At 40.4% G+C, this 17,606-nt stretch overlaps 1 long non-coding RNA gene across 2 annotated transcripts in view; it reads left to right on the top strand.

Moving 5' to 3' along the window:
- Nucleotides 1-16,635, top strand: part of LOC143654287 (uncharacterized) — a 397,473-nt gene extending 380,838 nt beyond the window's left edge. For both annotated transcript variants that reach the window (XR_013161747.1, XR_013161744.1), the window contains one exon: nucleotides 16,115-16,635. This is a non-coding gene — a long non-coding RNA (uncharacterized LOC143654287). The remainder of the gene's footprint in view (nucleotides 1-16,114) is intronic.
- The last annotated feature ends 971 nt before the right edge of the window (nucleotides 16,636-17,606 follow it).

Raw genomic sequence — 17,606 nt, 5'->3', positions numbered from 1 at the left:
GGTTTAAGGTTCATAAAACCACCTCCAATTGTAAGTTTCGTAAGATATCTCCCTACATTTTCCTCTAACTGTTTTATGGTCTTAGACCTACTGTTTAGATCTTTGATCCATTTTGAATTAACTTTTGTATAGGGTGTGAGATATGGGTCTTCTTTCATTCTTTTGCATATGGATATCCAGTTCTCTAGGCACCATTTATTGAAGAGACTATTCTGTCCTAGGTGAGTTGGCTTGACTGCCTTATCAAAGATCAAATGTCCATAGATGAGAGGGTCTATATCTGAGCACTCTATTCGATTCCATTGGTCAATATATCTATCTTTATGCCAATACCATGCTGTTTTGACCACTGTGGCTTCATAATATGCCTTAAAGTCAGGCAGCGCGAGACCTCCAGCTTCGTTTTTTTTCCTCAAGATGTTTTTTGCAATTCGGGGCACCCTGCCCTTCCAGATAAATTTGCTTATTGGTTTTTCTATTTCTGAAAAATAAGTTGTTGGGATTTTGATTGGTATTGCATTGAATCTGTAGATCAATTTAGGTAGGATTGACATCTTAACTATATTTCGTCTTCCAATCCATGAACATGGTATGCCCTTCCATCTATTTAGGTCTTCTGTGATTTCTTTTAGCAGATTTTTGTAGTTTTCTTTATATAGGTTTTTTGTCTCTTTAGTTAAATTTATTCCTAGGTATTTTATTCTTTTAGTTGCAATTGTAAATGGGATTCGTTTCTTGATTTCCCCCTCAGCTTGTTCATTACTAGTGTATAGAAATGCTACAGATTTTTGAATGTTGATCTTGTAACCTGCTACTTTGCTGTACTCATTTATTAGCTCTAGTAGTTTTGTTGTGGATTTTTCTGGGTTTTCGACGTATAGTATCATATCATCTGCAAATAGTGATAGTTTTACTTCTTCCTTTCCAATTTTGATGCCTTGTATTTCTTTTTCTTGTCTAATTGCTCTTGCTAGAACCTCCAACACCATGTTGAATAATAGTGGTGATAGTGGACATCCTTGTCTGGTTCCTGATCTTAGGGGGAAAGTTTTCAATTTTTCCCCATTGAGGATGATATTAGCTGTGGGTTTTTCATATATTCCCTCTATCATTTTAAGGAAGTTCCCTTGTATTCCTATCCTTTGAAGTGTTTTCAACAGGAAAGGATGTTGAATCTTGTCAAATGCCTTCTCTGCATCAATTGAGATGATCATGTGATTTTTCTGCTTTGATTTGTTGATATGGTGTATTACATTAATTGATTTTCTTATGTTGAACCATCCTTGCATACCTGGGATAAATCCTACTTGTTCATGATGTATAATTCTTTTAATGTGTTCTTGGATAGGATTTGCTAGAATTTTATTGAGGATTTTTGCATCTGTATTCATTAGAGAGATTGGTCTGTAGTTTTCTTTTTTTGTAATATCTTTGCCTGGTTTTGGTATGAGGGTGATGTTGGCTTTGTAAAATGAATTAGGTAGTTTTCCCTCCACTTTGATTTTTTTGAAGAGTTTGAGGAGAGTTGGTACTAATTCTTTCTGGAATGTTTGATAGAATGCCCATGTGAAGCCATCTGGTCCTGGACTTTTCTTTTTAGGAAGCTTTTGAATGACTAATTCAATTTCTTTACTTGTGATTGGTTTGTTGAGGTCATCTATTTCTTCTTGAGTCAAAGTTGGTTGTTCATGTCTTTCCAGGAACCCATCCATTTCATCTAAATTGTTGTATTTATTAGCGTAAAGTTGTTCATAGTATCCTGTTATTATCTCCTTTATTTCTGTGGGGTCAGTAGTTATGTCTCCTCTTCCATTTCTGATCTTATTTATTTGCATCCTCTCTCTTCTTCTTTTTGTCAATCTTGCTAAGGGCCCATCAATCTTATTGATTTTCTCATAGAACCAACTTCTGGTCTTATTGATTTTCTCTATTGTTTTCATGTTTTCAATTTCATTTATTTCTGCTCTAATCTTTGTTATTTCTTTCCTTTTGCTTGCTTTGGGATTAGTTTGCTGTTCTTTCTCCAGTTCTTCCAAGTGGACAGTTAATTCCTGCATTTTTGCCTTTTCTTCTTTTCTGATAAAGGTATTTAGGGCAATAAATTTCCCTCTTAGCACTGCCTTTGCTGCGTCCCCTAAGTTTTGATATGTTGTGTTTTCATTTTCATTTGCCTCTAGGTATTTACTAATTTCTCTTGCAATTTCTTCTTTGACCCACTGGTTGTTTAAGAGTGTGTTGTTGAGCCTCCATGTATTTGTGAATTTTCTGGCACTCCGCCTATTATTGATTTCCAACTTCATTCCTTTATGATCCGAGAAAGTGTTGTGTATAATTTCAATCTTTTAAATTTTTTAAGACTTGCTTTGTGACCCAGCATATGGTCTATCTTTGAGAATGATCCATGAGCACTTGAAAAAAAGGTGTATCCTGCTGTTGTGGGATGTAATGTCCTATAAATGTCTGTTAAGTCTAGCTCATTTATAGTAATATTCAGATTCTCTATTTCTTTATTGATCCTCTGTCTAGATGTTCTGTCCATTGATGAGAGTGGTGAATTGAAGTCTCCAACTATTATGGTATATGTGTCTATTTCCCTTTTCAGTGTTTGCAGTGTATTCCTCACGTATTTTGGGGCATTCTGGTTCAGTGAGTAAATATTTATGATTGTTATGTCTTCTTGTTTAATTGTTCCTTTTATTAGTATACGGTGTCCTTCTTTGTCTCTTTTAACTGTTTTACATTTGAAGTCTAATTTGTTGGATATTAGTATAGCCACTCCTGCTCTTTTCTGGTTGTTTTTTGCATGAAATATCTTTTCCCAACCTTTCACTTTCAACCTGTGTTTATCTTTGGGTCTAAGATGTGTTTCCTGTAGACAGCATATAGAAGGATCCTGTTTTTAAATCCATTCTGCCAGTCTATGTCTTTTGATTGGGGAATTCAGCCCATTAACATTTAGAGTTATTACTGTTTGGATAATATTTTCCTCTACCATTTTGCCTTTTGTATTATATATATCATATCTGACTTTCCTTCTTTCTACACTCTTCTCCACACCTCTCTCTTCTGTCTTTTCGTTTCTGACTCTAGTGCTCCCTTTAGTATTTCTTGCAGAGCTGGTCTCTTGGTCACAAATTCTCTCAGTGACTTTTTGTCTGAGAATGTTTTAATTTCTCCCTCATTTTTGAAGGACAATTTTGCTGGATATAGGAGTCTTGGTTGGCAGTTTTTCTCTTTTAGCAACTTAAATATATCATCCCACTGTCTTCTAGCTTCCATGGTTTCTGCTGAGAAATCTACACATAGTCTTATTGGGTTTCCCTTGTATGTGATGGATTGCTTCTCTCTCGCTGCTTTCAAGATCCTCTCTTTCTCTTTGACCTCTGACGTTCTAACTAGTAAGTATCTTGAAGAACACCTATTTGGGTCTAACCTCTTTAGGGTGCGCTGCACTTCTTGGATCTGTAATTTTAGGTCTTTCATAAGAGTTGGGAAATTTTCAGTGATAATTTCTTCCATTAGTTTTTCTCCTCCTTTTCCCTTCTCTTCTCCTTCTGGGACACCCACAACATGTATATTTGTGCAGTTCATATTGTCCTTGAGTTCCCTGATACCCTGTCAAATTTTTCCATTCTTTTCCCTATAGTTTCTGTTTCTTTTTCGAATTCAGATGTTCCATCCTCCAAATCACTAATTCCATCTTATGTCTCTTTAAATCTATCATTGTAGGTATCCATTGTTTTTTCCATCTTTTCTACTTTATCCTTCACTTCCATAAGCTCTGTGATTTGTTATTTCAGTTTTTCTATTTCTTCTTTTTGTTCAGCCCATGTCTTCTTCATGTCCTCCCTCAGTTTATCGATTTCGTTTTTGAAGAGGTTTTCCATTTCTGTTCGTATATTCAGCATTAGTTGTTTCAGCTCCTGTATCTCATTTGAACTATTGGTTTGTTCCTTTCACTGGGCCATATTTTCAATTTGCTGAGTGTGATCCATTATCTTCTGCTGGCGTCTGGGCATTTAGTCAGATTTCCCTGGGTGTTGGACCCCACAGGTTGAAAGATTTTTCTGTGAAATCTCTGGGTTCTGTTTTTCTTATCCTGCCCAGTAGGTGGCGCTCGTGGCACACGTTTGTCTACGGGTTCCACCAGTAAAAGTTGCTGTGGGTCCTTTAACTTTGGAAAACTCTCGCCGTGGGGGAGGTTCGGCAGCCGAAGCGGCTTGGAAGAGTGCCAGCCGGCCTGGAGGTCCAAACGCGGGGAGGGTCGCTGGCCGCTGCAGCCCGGGAGAGCGCCTGACCGAATTTCCTAATTGGCCCGGGGCGCCAAGCGTGACGAGAGGGCGCCAGCTGCCACAGCCCGGGAGAGTGCACTGTTCCCAGTCAGACCGGGGAGTCACGTGTTTGGAAGGGACCCCCCGGTCACCGTTCTCCGTGGTCTGGGGATTTCCGACCCAAGTCTCTCAGTTGGTCCGGGGGGCCTCGCGTGGTGGGGGCGCCAACCACCGCGGCCCGAGGGGACCGCCTGCCCAATTCTGCCAGCTGGCCTGGGAAGGAGGAAGGGAGGGATTCCGGCTGCTTGCCGTCCTGCCCAGGAAAGCCCGCGCCCCTCAGCGATCTCACCGGAGCTGGTTCTCCCAGACAGTCAGCCGTTCCAGGATAGGGTACGCCGTCCCTTTGATCTCCGTCGTGGCTCCGGGAGCTGCTCTGTATTGTCTTCACTCCCCCAGTAGCTGCTCTGGAGGAGGAAAGGTGAGGGTGGCAAGGCTGTCGAGGCCGATGGCGGAGGAGCTGGTGAAGGCGGAAGAGGGCACGGTGGTGTTTGGAGAACCGCCGGAGCAGGAGGAGAAAGGGAAGGATAAGATGGTGGATGGAGCGCCACCGGAGCAGAAGGGGGAAGAGGGAGAGGAGGGCGGGCTGGCTGGCGGGGTGTGAGCGCCGCACCAGGCTGGCGGACAAAGAGGGAGAGGAGGGCGGGCTGGCTGGCGGGGCGTGAGCACCGCGCCGGGCCGGCGGACCAGAAATTTATTTTTATCTAATATTTCTATAGCTGCCTATAGTTTTTATTTTTACATTTCTTTTTGCTGTTATACAATATAACATATATACAAAGAAAAGAAAGAAAAAAGCAATAATTTTCAAAGCACACTTCAACAAGCAGCTACAGAACAGGTGCCAGAGTTTGTCATGGGCTACCATGCCCTCATCTTAGATTTTCCTTATAGCTGCTCCAAAACACTTGGGGCTTTATCAGAGTTATGATAACAGAATCATAAAGTATAGGTCCTTTTGTGTCTGACTTATTGCACTCAGCGTTATGTCCTCAAGTTTCATCCATGTTGTCATATGTTTCGGGAGATCATTTTGTCTAAATGTTGCATAATATTTCATTGTATGTATATAACAAATTTTGCTTATCCATTCGTCTGTTGATGGGCACCTGGATTATTTTCCACCTCTCAGCAATTGTGGATAATGCTGCTGTGAACATCGGTGTGCAAATGTCTGTTCATGTCACTGCCCTCAGCTCTTCTGGGTATACACCGAGTATTGGTTTTGCCAGGTCATAGGGCAACTCAGTATTTAGTTTTCTGAGGAATCACCAAATTGACTTCCATGGCAGCTGAACCATTTTATATTCCCACCAACAGTGAATAAGTGTTTCAATTTCTCCACATCCTTTCCAACATTTATAGTTTCCTGTTTGTTTAATAGCAGCCATTCTTATAGGTGTAAGGTGATATCTCATTGTTGTCTTAATTTGCATTTCCCTTATAGCCAATGAAGATGATCAGCTCATCATGTGCTCTTTAGCCACTGGTATTTACTCTTTAGAAAAGTACCTATTCATTTCCTCTGTCCATTTCATAATTGGGTTATTTGTTCTTTTGTTGTTGAGCTGTATAATTCTTTATGTATACAAGATATCAAGCCTTTATCCAAAATGTGGTTTACAAATATTTTCTCCCACTGAATTGGCTGCCTCTTCACCTTTTTAACAAAATCCTTTGAGACACAGAAGGTCTTGATCTTAAGGAGTTCCCATTTGTCTATATTTTCTTTCTCAGCTTGTGCTTTAGGTATAAAGTTTAAGAAACTACCTCCTCTTATTAGACTTGCAGATGTTTCCCTACATTTTCTTCTAGAAGTTTTATGGTACTTCCTCTTACATTTTGGTCTTTGATCCTTGGGAGAACTGGATTTCAATAGCCAGAAGAATGAAAGAGGGCCCATATCACACACCTTATACAAAAATGTAAATTGCTTTCTAAAATAACAGTATGTCTTAGAGATCTTTTTTCTGTCAGTCCACAAAGATCTACCTCATTTTTTAAAATAGTTACCTAACATTCCATTGTATGGATATGGTACAAATCATTTAACTTCTGAGGGACATTTAGTTGAGCTTAATTTGCCACTATAACAAAAACACTGCAATGGTTATTCTCTGAATATTATACATATGGAAGTATTTTTCTGGGATAAATACTTAGGTTTAGAATTGCCAAGGAAGAGGACACATTTTGATAAATACGGAAAGTTTTTTTTCCAGGAACAAACTATATCAACATCAGCACCAAATACAGTGTAGAGAAGTCTTCATCATCATCTTCTTTCCCTTCTCTTCCTTCCTCCTCCTATTTTTCCAAATTTGTGGGCAAAAAAGGTATTTCAGTGTTGTTTAATTTGTATTTCTCTAATTGTTGGTAAGTTGCACATCTTTTCATATGTATTTTGGCTGTTTGCATTTCTTTTGAGGTGAATTGCCTGCTCAAATTCCTTTCCCTTTTTCTCTTTTTTTCTTTTTGATTAATAAAACCTCTATATTTCTGAGTATCTGATAGTCTGAAAGAAAAACTTTCCACATATATGCTATTCATCTGTTAATTTAGTTAATGATATCTTGTTTTAGATCATTCGTACTGAATGAAATGTGTAAATATTTGCTTCTAACTTAAGATAATCTTCCCTGTCCTAAGATTTTAAAACTTCTTTTCTATCTTTCCTTCTTTTATAATGATTTTTTACATTTTTATCTTTAATTCATCTGGGATGTATATGCTTAACATGCATCTAACTCTTATTTCAAGATGGCTAGACAATTGCTCAAATTCTTTTATACACTGATTTGAAGTGCTATCTCTATCATATATTTAATTTTGAAGTGTACGTGGTTTATCTCTAGATTTTACTGGGTTCCACTGACCTTTTATTAAGCCTGATACCATATTTCAGTCATAATTATAGATGTATATTTTAATCTCTAATAAGACACATTCCTATCAGCTTTCCTTCTGTCCAAAATTGATTTATTTTTCTTTTTCTCTTCCACATGATTTTAAAATCAACTTGTCAAATTCAATAGCAATTCGATTGAGATTGCACAAAATTTTTAGATGAATTTGCACAATTTGAGTATTCTCTAGCACACACATGGTGGAGCTCTATTTTTCTTCTTCTTTTATTTCTCTCACTTAAAACGTATGGTTGTCATCATGTTCATATTAGATAGCTATTTTATAGCTATCAATGTTATACAGAAATAAATAGATAGATAGCATCTGCCCATCTTGCTGAATTTTTAAAGAGTTCTAATAAAATATTCAAAGAGAATTGCCTGAAAAATAATTTGATTTTCATATAAATCCCCCAAAATATCAGCTGCATTTCTTTTTTTCTAATATTCATTACTTATTTCCCATGTCTTATTGCATATTCTAGAACTTCAATTATAATGTTGAATAGTAGTGAGATAATAGCCATAATTCTTTTGTTCCTGATTTTAATAGGAATACTTACAATATTTCAACATTAAGTGATATGTGTGCTAAAAGTACTTAAGTTTTATATCACAAGTAAAAATCAAACATTTGTTTTGCACAGGAGCTTCAGTCTCAGAACCTTCATGGGCTCTCCACTGTCTCAAATTAAAGTCCAAACTCTACACGTATATTTAAGTCCCAGGGTAACCTTTCCTACCTCTTTACCAAGCAGCTCATTTCCAATAATCCAACCACATATAACTGCTCACCATAAGTCCTTTCTTTGCTCACACTGTTCCATCTGCTGGAAGATCCTCTCCTATTCTAATTATTCCAAGACCTAATTCCAATACTAAAAAAGATGCCTGCTACTTCCATCTCCTTAATTTTTCCTTTCTCTGGATTTTGCAGTCTATTTAAACTACATATGGCAATTAAATAATACTGCTCTTCTTTATTTATTGTATCCATTTTTCCGACCCTTCTCTACCAGACTGTAAGTAAACCTTCTGAGGAAGGCATTACTATCTGCATCCTACTCTTATCTTTCTTAGGGATGAACAAAGCGTATTTGTAAATTAAGGCTGAGATATCAGAGGTCTCAAATTTACCTTGAATTAGGGGCTATTTCCCTTCAAAATATGTTGTGTCCCTGGTCTAGAATAGAATGTCTAAGCTAGTTTTAGGCACTGAATAAATCAAACTAGGAATTTTCAGCTTTTCTACACATATGCCCAGACCTAGCCTTTAGGGAATACCACAGCTTCATTCATTAGCATTCTAATTTTAATTAAAAGAAAAAAAATATGCATTTAGAGAATCAGTTGCAAAGGACTCTTCTTTTCTTTTCAAATTCCCACATCACTCTTAAGCAAGAGTATTCAGGACGAAATAGAAATTCTAAATGTAGGCAGTGTCAGAGGGAGCTCCTTGCGCAGCCCTGCTTTAAACATTATCCTGGGCATATTTTAGAGTTGGTGGGTACAGTTTAGCTGCCAGACCATTACATAATTCCTACCCTCTTCATTCTAATTATGCCTCAATCCTAGTGATTCCCACAGTTACAAATTATTGTTGTTAAACACAGACAAGAGAAAAATGGTTAAAAGGGACTTCTGAGTTCATTGCTTTTCTTCAAGTGTTTATGAACAAAAAGTTGGGAAAAAATCCACAGTAGAAATACATTTAGAGAAGGCTAAGAACAGCAGAAAACCAGATGACAATCCTGGAATGGGAGCAATCAAGGTTCTATTCAATCCTTTACCCCCACCCCATGCATCAGAATATTTTCCCCTTTGAAACATCTGCACAGTTGTGCAGGTGTATTGAATTCACACTGGTCCACCAAAAAAAAAAATAGCAAGAAAATTGTTCATATGTCAGTAGCATCCAGAAATTTCAGCAAATTCTTTGAGATGCAAAAATTAAAAATAATCCACTAAGGATTATTTCCTTCCGTGGGGACATTAGTGAGGCTTTTCAGCTGTGAATAATTTGTTGATTTAATCATAAAGTATTTGTTGAGAGAAAAAATTGTGCCTAGCTCTGTGTCAGGTACTGGGAAAGTATATGCCTAGACCAGGAATTAGCAAACTTTCTGCAAGGGACTTGCAAGTTGTGTATTCTCTGTCACAGCTATTCAGCTCTGCTCTTGTAGTTTGAAAGCAGCTGTGGGTGTTATGTAAACAAATGGGCATATTTTCTATTTCAATAGAACTGTATAAATAAATACAGTTGGCCAGCCACCGACCATAGTTGACTTGGGCTAGGTCATACTTTCTTCATTTATGGCACCATATTTTTCCTAGTAACCACTACATCTCCAGTGTCCAGCTTGGTGCCTGACTTATAGCAGTTGCCGAATAAATACTTACGAATAAATAAATGAATGTTTTAAAAAGCCATGTCTCGATAAGCTTACCACCTAGTTTCTAATGTGAGACAAATATAGGAGAATGTAGACAAAGGACAAAAAGTTCAAGGATTGTGAATTTGAGTTTAACTTCTGGATCAACCCTCTCTAACAACTCTAATGAGGATTTATATTTTAATTAGTAATGTCTCCATATCTCAAGGACTTACTCTTAACAACTGGGATTGGGTTTAAAGTTTGGATGAGCTTATAAAACCATTATTGTACTTAAAAGATTCCCCAGTTGCTTTGTGAGGCTCAGCACATGTCAGCAAATTAAGAGAGACCCCGTGAAGTTCACAAGACAGAAGGCTGAGGTTAACAAGATGCCCAACTCCTCTGTCCATTTGCCTTAACTTGTCACCTTTTACACTATGCCTTCCTCCCTCCTGGTTCCCACCATCAACAAAACTCTAACCAGGCTTCTCACAGGGGCTAAATAAGGGGAATGTGACAAGAAAGGGGGCACAGTCATCTATTTGATATGGAATTCTCTCCCTTGCCAATGCAGGTCCTCTCCTGGAGGACCTGATTGGATGAACTGAACCAGAAGCCAGAGGGCAAAGGTCCACACAGGGCAGGCTCCAGGGGCAGAGGACAGGGTGTAGATTGTAGAGACAGATCTGGGGTAGCAAAGAGAAGATGCCCAGTACAACTGGAGCCCAAAGTACCTGAAAGCTCTTTACATCTTGGCTGTTCTCTGTGAGGGCTGTTAAGCACACCGGGGTGGCATAAGATTGATGATGCATACTCTCCCATTTTTCTCCTGAATGAGATTTTCACCGCTGTCTACAAAGAAATGAATTGAGCCATTTTCTGTTCCCTGCAGTGTAAGGAGATTCTCTTGCCAACCACTCTTATTTAGCAGATGGTAGGTGATTCTGGGAGGCCTGTTTGGCTTCTTTTAAGGCAAATGGCCAGGGAGAAAGCCCTGGAGTTGGGAGTCCCATTTCCCAGCCCTGTCTCTGACTCCCAGGTTGCTAAGTGATTGTGGGGAAGTCATTTCTCTTCACGTTTAGTCTCATTTTCCTTATCTGAAAATTAAAGTCAACAGATCTGATGATCTGGGATTGGGGTTCTCAACCTAGAGTCCCCTGAAAACCATTAAAAACCTTTGAAAAGTTTGTGTTGATTTTCATATGTGCACTATTATCAGAGTAATAACAGCTTCCTCTTATGGAGCACATATTACCTGGTAGGCACAGTGCTTAGCTTGTTCTCATTCTTTCTCTATCTCTGTTTCTCTCTCCCTTTATCCTCTCCTTCTCTTCCATTCTCTCTCTGTCAAATCTCATTGAATTCTCATTACAACCTATGAAACATATGAGTCTTTTTCCATTTTATCATTGAGTGACTTGACCCCAGACGCATGGTTGGGAAATGGTAGAACCAGGATTCTCACTATCTTTCCTTGATCCCTGAGATCATTCTCCCATATTGTCTCTCTCCCTGGGCAGACAAGCATGGCTAAGGATGCCAGATATGCAATAACTGCTCCTGCAGGACAGGCCTCAGACAACTTGGGAGGACTGTTTCCTGGAAGTAGAAGTTTTGGGAGTTTGGGTATTGAAGTCCTCAATGGCAGTTCATGGTGTGGGAGAGATTAGGGAAGGCCATCTCTGGGCTAGGGGCAGCAGGTCCTGCTGAACTGAGCCCTAGAAGTTAGGGAGACCCTTCACAAGGCAGACCCCAAGGTCAAGGAGGCCTTGAACTTGAGCAGAAGTGCTTCATCTCTCACTGAAGATGGTTTCTCCTGTTGGTCCTTCTGTAAACTTTGTTGAACCAGCTAATGATGGAAGCATTGTCCCATTCTCTCGTTGGGTGCCTCAGGATGATCTGGGAAGGAAACTTCTGTGTCTTAAAGGGAGAACCTACCTAGACTTTCCAGAGAGCAGAGGCATCTGAAGACTGGTATTCTTGATGCTCTGTGGTCTGGTATATCCAAACTTCTTGAGCCAGCAGAGTCCAGGGCTGGGATGGCTGCTGGCTACTCTGCCACCATCTGGAATGCCTCTCCATCAGGCTTTGACTGCCCTTTGAAAGCCAAGTTGCTGTGTTGCTTATTTCAAATGGGCCAAATGTTGAAAAAGCAACTGTGATGCCTAGATGCCCCATGTGTGAAGCTCCCAAACCACTCTGAGGGCTAAAAGGGCTTCTCTGACCCAGCCTCTGAACTTCAAGTTAGGAGACCCCTCTGAGCCACATGCAGACCTCCTGTTAGCCTGGTTAAAGAAGATCACCTACCGACATACCCCAGAATCAGTTTCCCCAAGGACAACACAGTTTCCATTCCAGGCAGGAAGGATTTCCTGGCCTCACTCTGCAAGGGCAATGGGGATTTCAGAGTCCATCAGTCTTGCTCCTTTGAATGGGGAACTCTACTGGGCAGAAGAAACAAGCAAGCCTGGCTCATTTCCTCTGTTTGGCCAGTAGCCATAGCAATAGCAAACTCTGGCAGTCCCGTTTGACCTGGATCAAGGATGTGAAATGCTCCACATGGCCTGGTGAGGCCTTGAGATCCCACTTTGTTCTGCTAGAGGCCTTCTGTCTACACCCCATTAATCCTGGTAATCCCTTCCTTACTGCCTGGCTGCACGGATGGCTGAGTTGCCTGAAGCCTGCAATCTGCTGCCATTGCTGCTACCAGAAACCCCAGCCTGGTACCTGGGCATAAGTGGTGCCAGATGCTCATCTGGGTACCAGGATGGTGCATGATCCTTGGCCTTGCACATCTTCACCTGGAGAAATAGGGGGATCATTTTGTGTAACCCCACAGTGAGGAATCCATTGATGTAGTGTGCAAGCCTGCTCCTGATTTGGTCTAACAGCCTGTGCTGACATGTCTGCAAGAAACAGATTTTCCTTCTGCTAGTTCCCTGATTCCCTCAGCTTCCTATCAATGATAATGGCCTTGAGATATCTGGGAACTTCATTTTCTCTTGAAACATTGGCAACCAACTATTTGGATTGCTTTTATAGACAGAATTTCACAGATAAGAAAACCAAGGTCCTGGGAGAAAAAGTGACCCATTCAAGGTCACAGAGCTCATAAGTGGCAGAGCTGGGGAGTCGGGGAGGAAACAACGCTGGACCCAGCACTTATGTGTGCTGATCATAAAAGGCCTAGGCTTTTTATGAGCTTTCCCATCAATTCCTATGTCACACCTGAGATAAATGCAGTGGCACCTGGTTACTGCTGCCTCTTTGGCAAAATACAGGGTCCTGGCTCTTAAGAAGTTTATGGTCTGATGTTCTTAAGTCACATGGACTCATGATTTGAAGTCCAGATTTTGAAGAGCAGATTCTTTCAGATTCCCTTCTTCTAAAAGGATTCCTTCTCATTTAAGAAATGAAATATGTGGAGACCTTATCCCTGAATTTAACTTCTTACTGCCAAAGCCAAATTTAACCAACAACTCATGAAAATAAACATTAACCAAGTGGGGCCACCCTCCCAATGTGTCCCTTCAGCCAACTTTGACCATCCACCCTGTGAGAGGCGGCAATGGTACCCAAGAGGAGAGGCCCTGTCCTTAGAAAGTTAGCAAGTGAACACAAAAAAATGACCAGAAATTCCACCCCCACAAGAACTCTTTCACATGGGCACCAGGAGAGAGACAGTTTCAAGAATGGTCAGCACATCATCTTCACAATATAAAACAAAACAAAAGGTTTATCAAGAGTGGAATGGACACAATAATTGTGGGGTAGATGTAAATCCTACTCAACAGTGACAATGAGAGAACAGCAGGCAGCCATGGTAATGGACCCCTCAGCATAATAATCAACAAAAGAAGCGAGACGCAAAAGTATACAGGTTATACAGCTATTCATATGATGTCAAATATGCAAAATTGTAAAGAACAGAAATTAGTATTCAGTATGCAGGTGGGAAAACTCTAAAGCAAAGCAAGGATGAGATCAGCACACTGGTGAGGAGGGTGGTTTCCTTTGGGCTTAGAAAAGGGATATAACCAAGAAGGGACACACAGGGTCTTTGGAGGGGAATATGTTTCTTCACTTGGGACGTGAGTTCCAAGGGGATCTGTTTTATTCTCCTTTGAACTGTACACCTATTTGTGTAGACACCTTTATATGTGTGTGTTGATTTCATCCCATGGAATGCAAGCTCCCTGAGGGCAGAGATTTTATGTGTTTTGTTTATTGTCATATATATAATCACCATCAGGAAGAGTGTGTGGCATATAGCGGACATTCAATAGATATTTTCAAATAAATGAATACACTTATTAATGAATAATTTCATTGTAAAAACTTTAATAAATTAAAATTTTAAATAATAAAACCCAGAGACAAGAGCACTTTTGCAATAAGACCCACAAAGTGTTGAGAAGAGCTGCAGAGTGTAGGGAAGTCAGGGGAGGGGGACCGTCACTGTGACTGGTGTCATCTGGGAAGGAGGTGAACCAGACCTTGGAGGATGGGCAGAGAGGAAGGAGGTAGAAAATTCCAGGCCAAACAGCTAATAAAATAATACTATTAACTGAATTCCTTTACATTGTGCCAAGAGCTTATTTAATTTTCACTACAACGCAGAAAGGTAAATATTATTATTACTTCCATTTTGTGGATGAGAAAAACAAGAGCCAGAGAGATTGTGCAGCTTGCACAAAGCCATATAGCCAGTTAGCAGATTCGCAGCCTGGTTTGTCTAGCTTAAGGGCTGTTCTAAAACCTCCTGTTATCCACTCACAGTGATGGGGAAGCACAAGGAGTACTCAAAGGCATGGGGAGCTGTCCCTGGTAGACAGGGCACACCAAGTTTAGCTCTGACCCCACTGAGCACGTTGCCGAGCCACGCCCCATTTTTCCTTGCCAAGGCAGATTACTTGTGGGATGCACAGCAGCAGGAAAGCATCACCAGTTCCCCATTCTGTGGTGGCAGCGAAGACACCATTATCTCAGCAGAAATTCTCTCCCTGAGGGAAGCAGCTGCAGGCTGATGAGCTGGTACTGAGCAGCTCAGATTTCCACTTGATAGCTGGTCACCAGTTGAGGTCAGTGGGAGGGTAAACCAGGCCCCTCCTGAGAACTTCCACCCACCAATGAGAAATCCTCTTGTGTGTTCCAGAGGGAAATTAATAATAGTAAATAAATAACAAAGTAATAAAGCCAGTACCAGGCACTGTGCTAAAGACTTTTCACGCACTATTGAATTTTCATAATGGCAGTGTGAGGTATTAATAGCCCCATCTTATAATCAGAGATTTTAGAAGACTTGCCCAAGGTCATATAAACTGTAATTGGCAGATGCAGAACTCAAATCCAGGTTGAGACACTGCAGAACCTAAGCACTTAAGCACCTCCCTCTACTGCCTCTGGGCCATGACAGTGGAAGTGAACAGAAGTCAACTGGGAAAGCATCAGGACTGAGCTGGACGGGATTGCCCTGCAAGTTCAGGACACTGGCTCCGGATCCAACTGAGTGTCCTTGGGCTACTTCACCAGTGGCTGTCTCTATGATGTCATCCTCTCCATCTGCTCCCATATTCTTCCTGGAAACCTGAAAATTAGAGTAGTAACCGAAAACTCATCAGATTAGTAGCCAAGAGCCTTCAAGCTGTGCCTCTCCTTTGCAAGATTAAGGATATATGTTAAATTTTCCCCCTGGGAACTCTCATGTATTTCCCTTTTGCTTTAAATTAAAATTCAGACACACTTTCATCTTTATTTCATCTTGTGGGTCTGTTGGCAGTGGTTCCTACAGCCTTAGAGCTCAGTGATTTTAGTTTCTCCTTTCCTCCACTCCATCCTAACTCTAGTAAGACTTGAGCAAGAAGTTGCTCTAAAACAGACAAGCAAGGCACCCAGAAGAAAAGTTCACGAGTTTCAATGATCTTTTTGAAAACCTACAATAAAATGAAGGCACAAATCAACACTCTTTAATTTTATCTTATTTGTAAGCTTGGGCTTTCTTAAATTAGTATCCTCCTCTCTAAATCGGACTGCATCTGTGTTATGTAGAGAATACAAATGGAAAAAGATAAATTGTAAGTGGAGAAAAAAGGTATTCCAGCCCCATATACAAAATACTAGCCCTTTTCCAGACTATAGCTTTTCAATCTGAGATGCTAAATCCCATGAAATTCCTAACCAATTTCTATATTGGAAACTGAGCACAGACAGACTCAGTTATGGTTCTTTCCAAATTAGAATTCATCTGGTCTCTACCCTGTGCTCAGACCAAATTGGTCTCCTAGCCCTGCCTCCCTCATTTACTCAGCAATTGCATCGTCTCTGGTGGGCTTCGCAGGATGTGATGGGGCAGAGGTTGGGGGGAACTGTGGGCTTTGGTCGCTGCCCCCATCCTGGCTGTTAGTTCTGTGTGGTGTGCCTGGTACCCTGTCATTGCTGGAATGTGGAGCACAGATTTGAAAGCAGAATGGATTGACCTCATCCTCCCTCTCCCCTCTGTCCCCAGAGGACTTCAAAAATGTTTTTGGTATCACATGGCTACAAAACTACCAAGGAGAGATCTGCAGAAGAATCCCTGAGAGACTTCACACTGTGATCAGCGGAGGGGCCATAAAAATGGAAGAAGAAAATCCAAAAAGAAGATCAAGCAGTGTGAGCAGAGAATCTCAGGAGAGGTTAGATGAAATTTTAAAATATTTGAAGATGGATGGTTCAAAAAAGAGGGATCACTGTAAGAATAGAATAAACTAAAAAAAATGTACCATGAGCAACAGCACAGAATTACAGAAGAAAATTTTTATAACATCTAAATATTTAAAGTTCTTGGTGTGTGTTTGACAGGTGCGGGATTTTGTAACGGGTTTTCCACCTTTCCCCACCTCTGTCGGCACACCACACTCCCACACACGTGCAACAGAGATTCAGCCTTGCCTGCTAAGATCTGTCTCCCTCCCTCTGCCACCTCTAGAGTTTCCATTTTAATCCGCTGATTTCAGCTATTTGGTGGTGCACAATCAGGCTCTACTACCACTACTACTAATAAATAATAGTAACAACAATAGCAACCAAGGTTACTGTTAGGAAACTGTGTACCAGGCACTCTTCTAAGCGTCATGCAAATATGAACTCATTAATTTCCATCGTACGTTCCTCACAGAATTAAACCTGCACATTATGTATAAGAAAACTGAGGCCCAAACAGACTGCATAGCATGCCCAAGGTTACAGAGCTAATAAGTGAAGCCAAACTAGAGAAGCGGGAGGGGAGATAGGTAACTAGATGGAGTCAGTTCACAAAATATAGACCTGGGAGTGGTGAGGGAAAAAAAGAAAAAATATATGGATTGGTCACTAAGAAAGGTTTCGGCAGGTGGAAAAAAGGAGAGGAAAGGGACTTTTGAGAAACATCACTATAGGTGATAAATTAGATCAACTTTAATGTTCTTCATGGGACACAAGCAAAAGCTGAGCTTTCCTTTCTAATACTCTGTGTTAGTCTGGGTTCTCAGATCACAGTGTCATAGAGACTGGGACATATAAGGGTCCTGCTTTGATGTTGGTTACACACCTAATATGCTTTATGGTTCGTCTCACTACTTAAGCACAATAGTCTAGTGAGGATAAAAATGTAGTGATGGAGTGGTGGGAGGAGAGGAAGGGGATATAGAGTTGCCCCTAAATAGCTCAGAAATAGCATGGCTCCTCTGATAATTAAGCTATGAAATCAATATATAATGGATTCATCCATTCGACAAATATTTATTTAGGACCTCCCATGTAGCAGGCACTATTCTATACAATGGGATATAGCAGTGAACAAATAGACATTTTGTAGCTTACATTTTAGTAAGGAAATAAGTGAGTAAACATGTACCATAATGTCAATTAGTGGTTGACCCAGGGGATCTGAGCAAAGATCTGCAAAGTCCTATCCAAAAAGAGTGGATCTTTACAAGGCCTACAAACCTCCACTGTCACCTGTTAGACTGAATGTGTTG

The sequence above is a fragment of the Tamandua tetradactyla genome, chromosome 13 (genome assembly GCF_023851605.1).
Source record: "Tamandua tetradactyla isolate mTamTet1 chromosome 13, mTamTet1.pri, whole genome shotgun sequence".
In the NCBI taxonomy this organism is placed as follows: Eukaryota; Metazoa; Chordata; class Mammalia; order Pilosa; family Myrmecophagidae; genus Tamandua; species Tamandua tetradactyla.
Note: the sequence above shows the minus strand (reverse complement) of the source record. Positions and strands in the feature narration are given on the sequence as shown.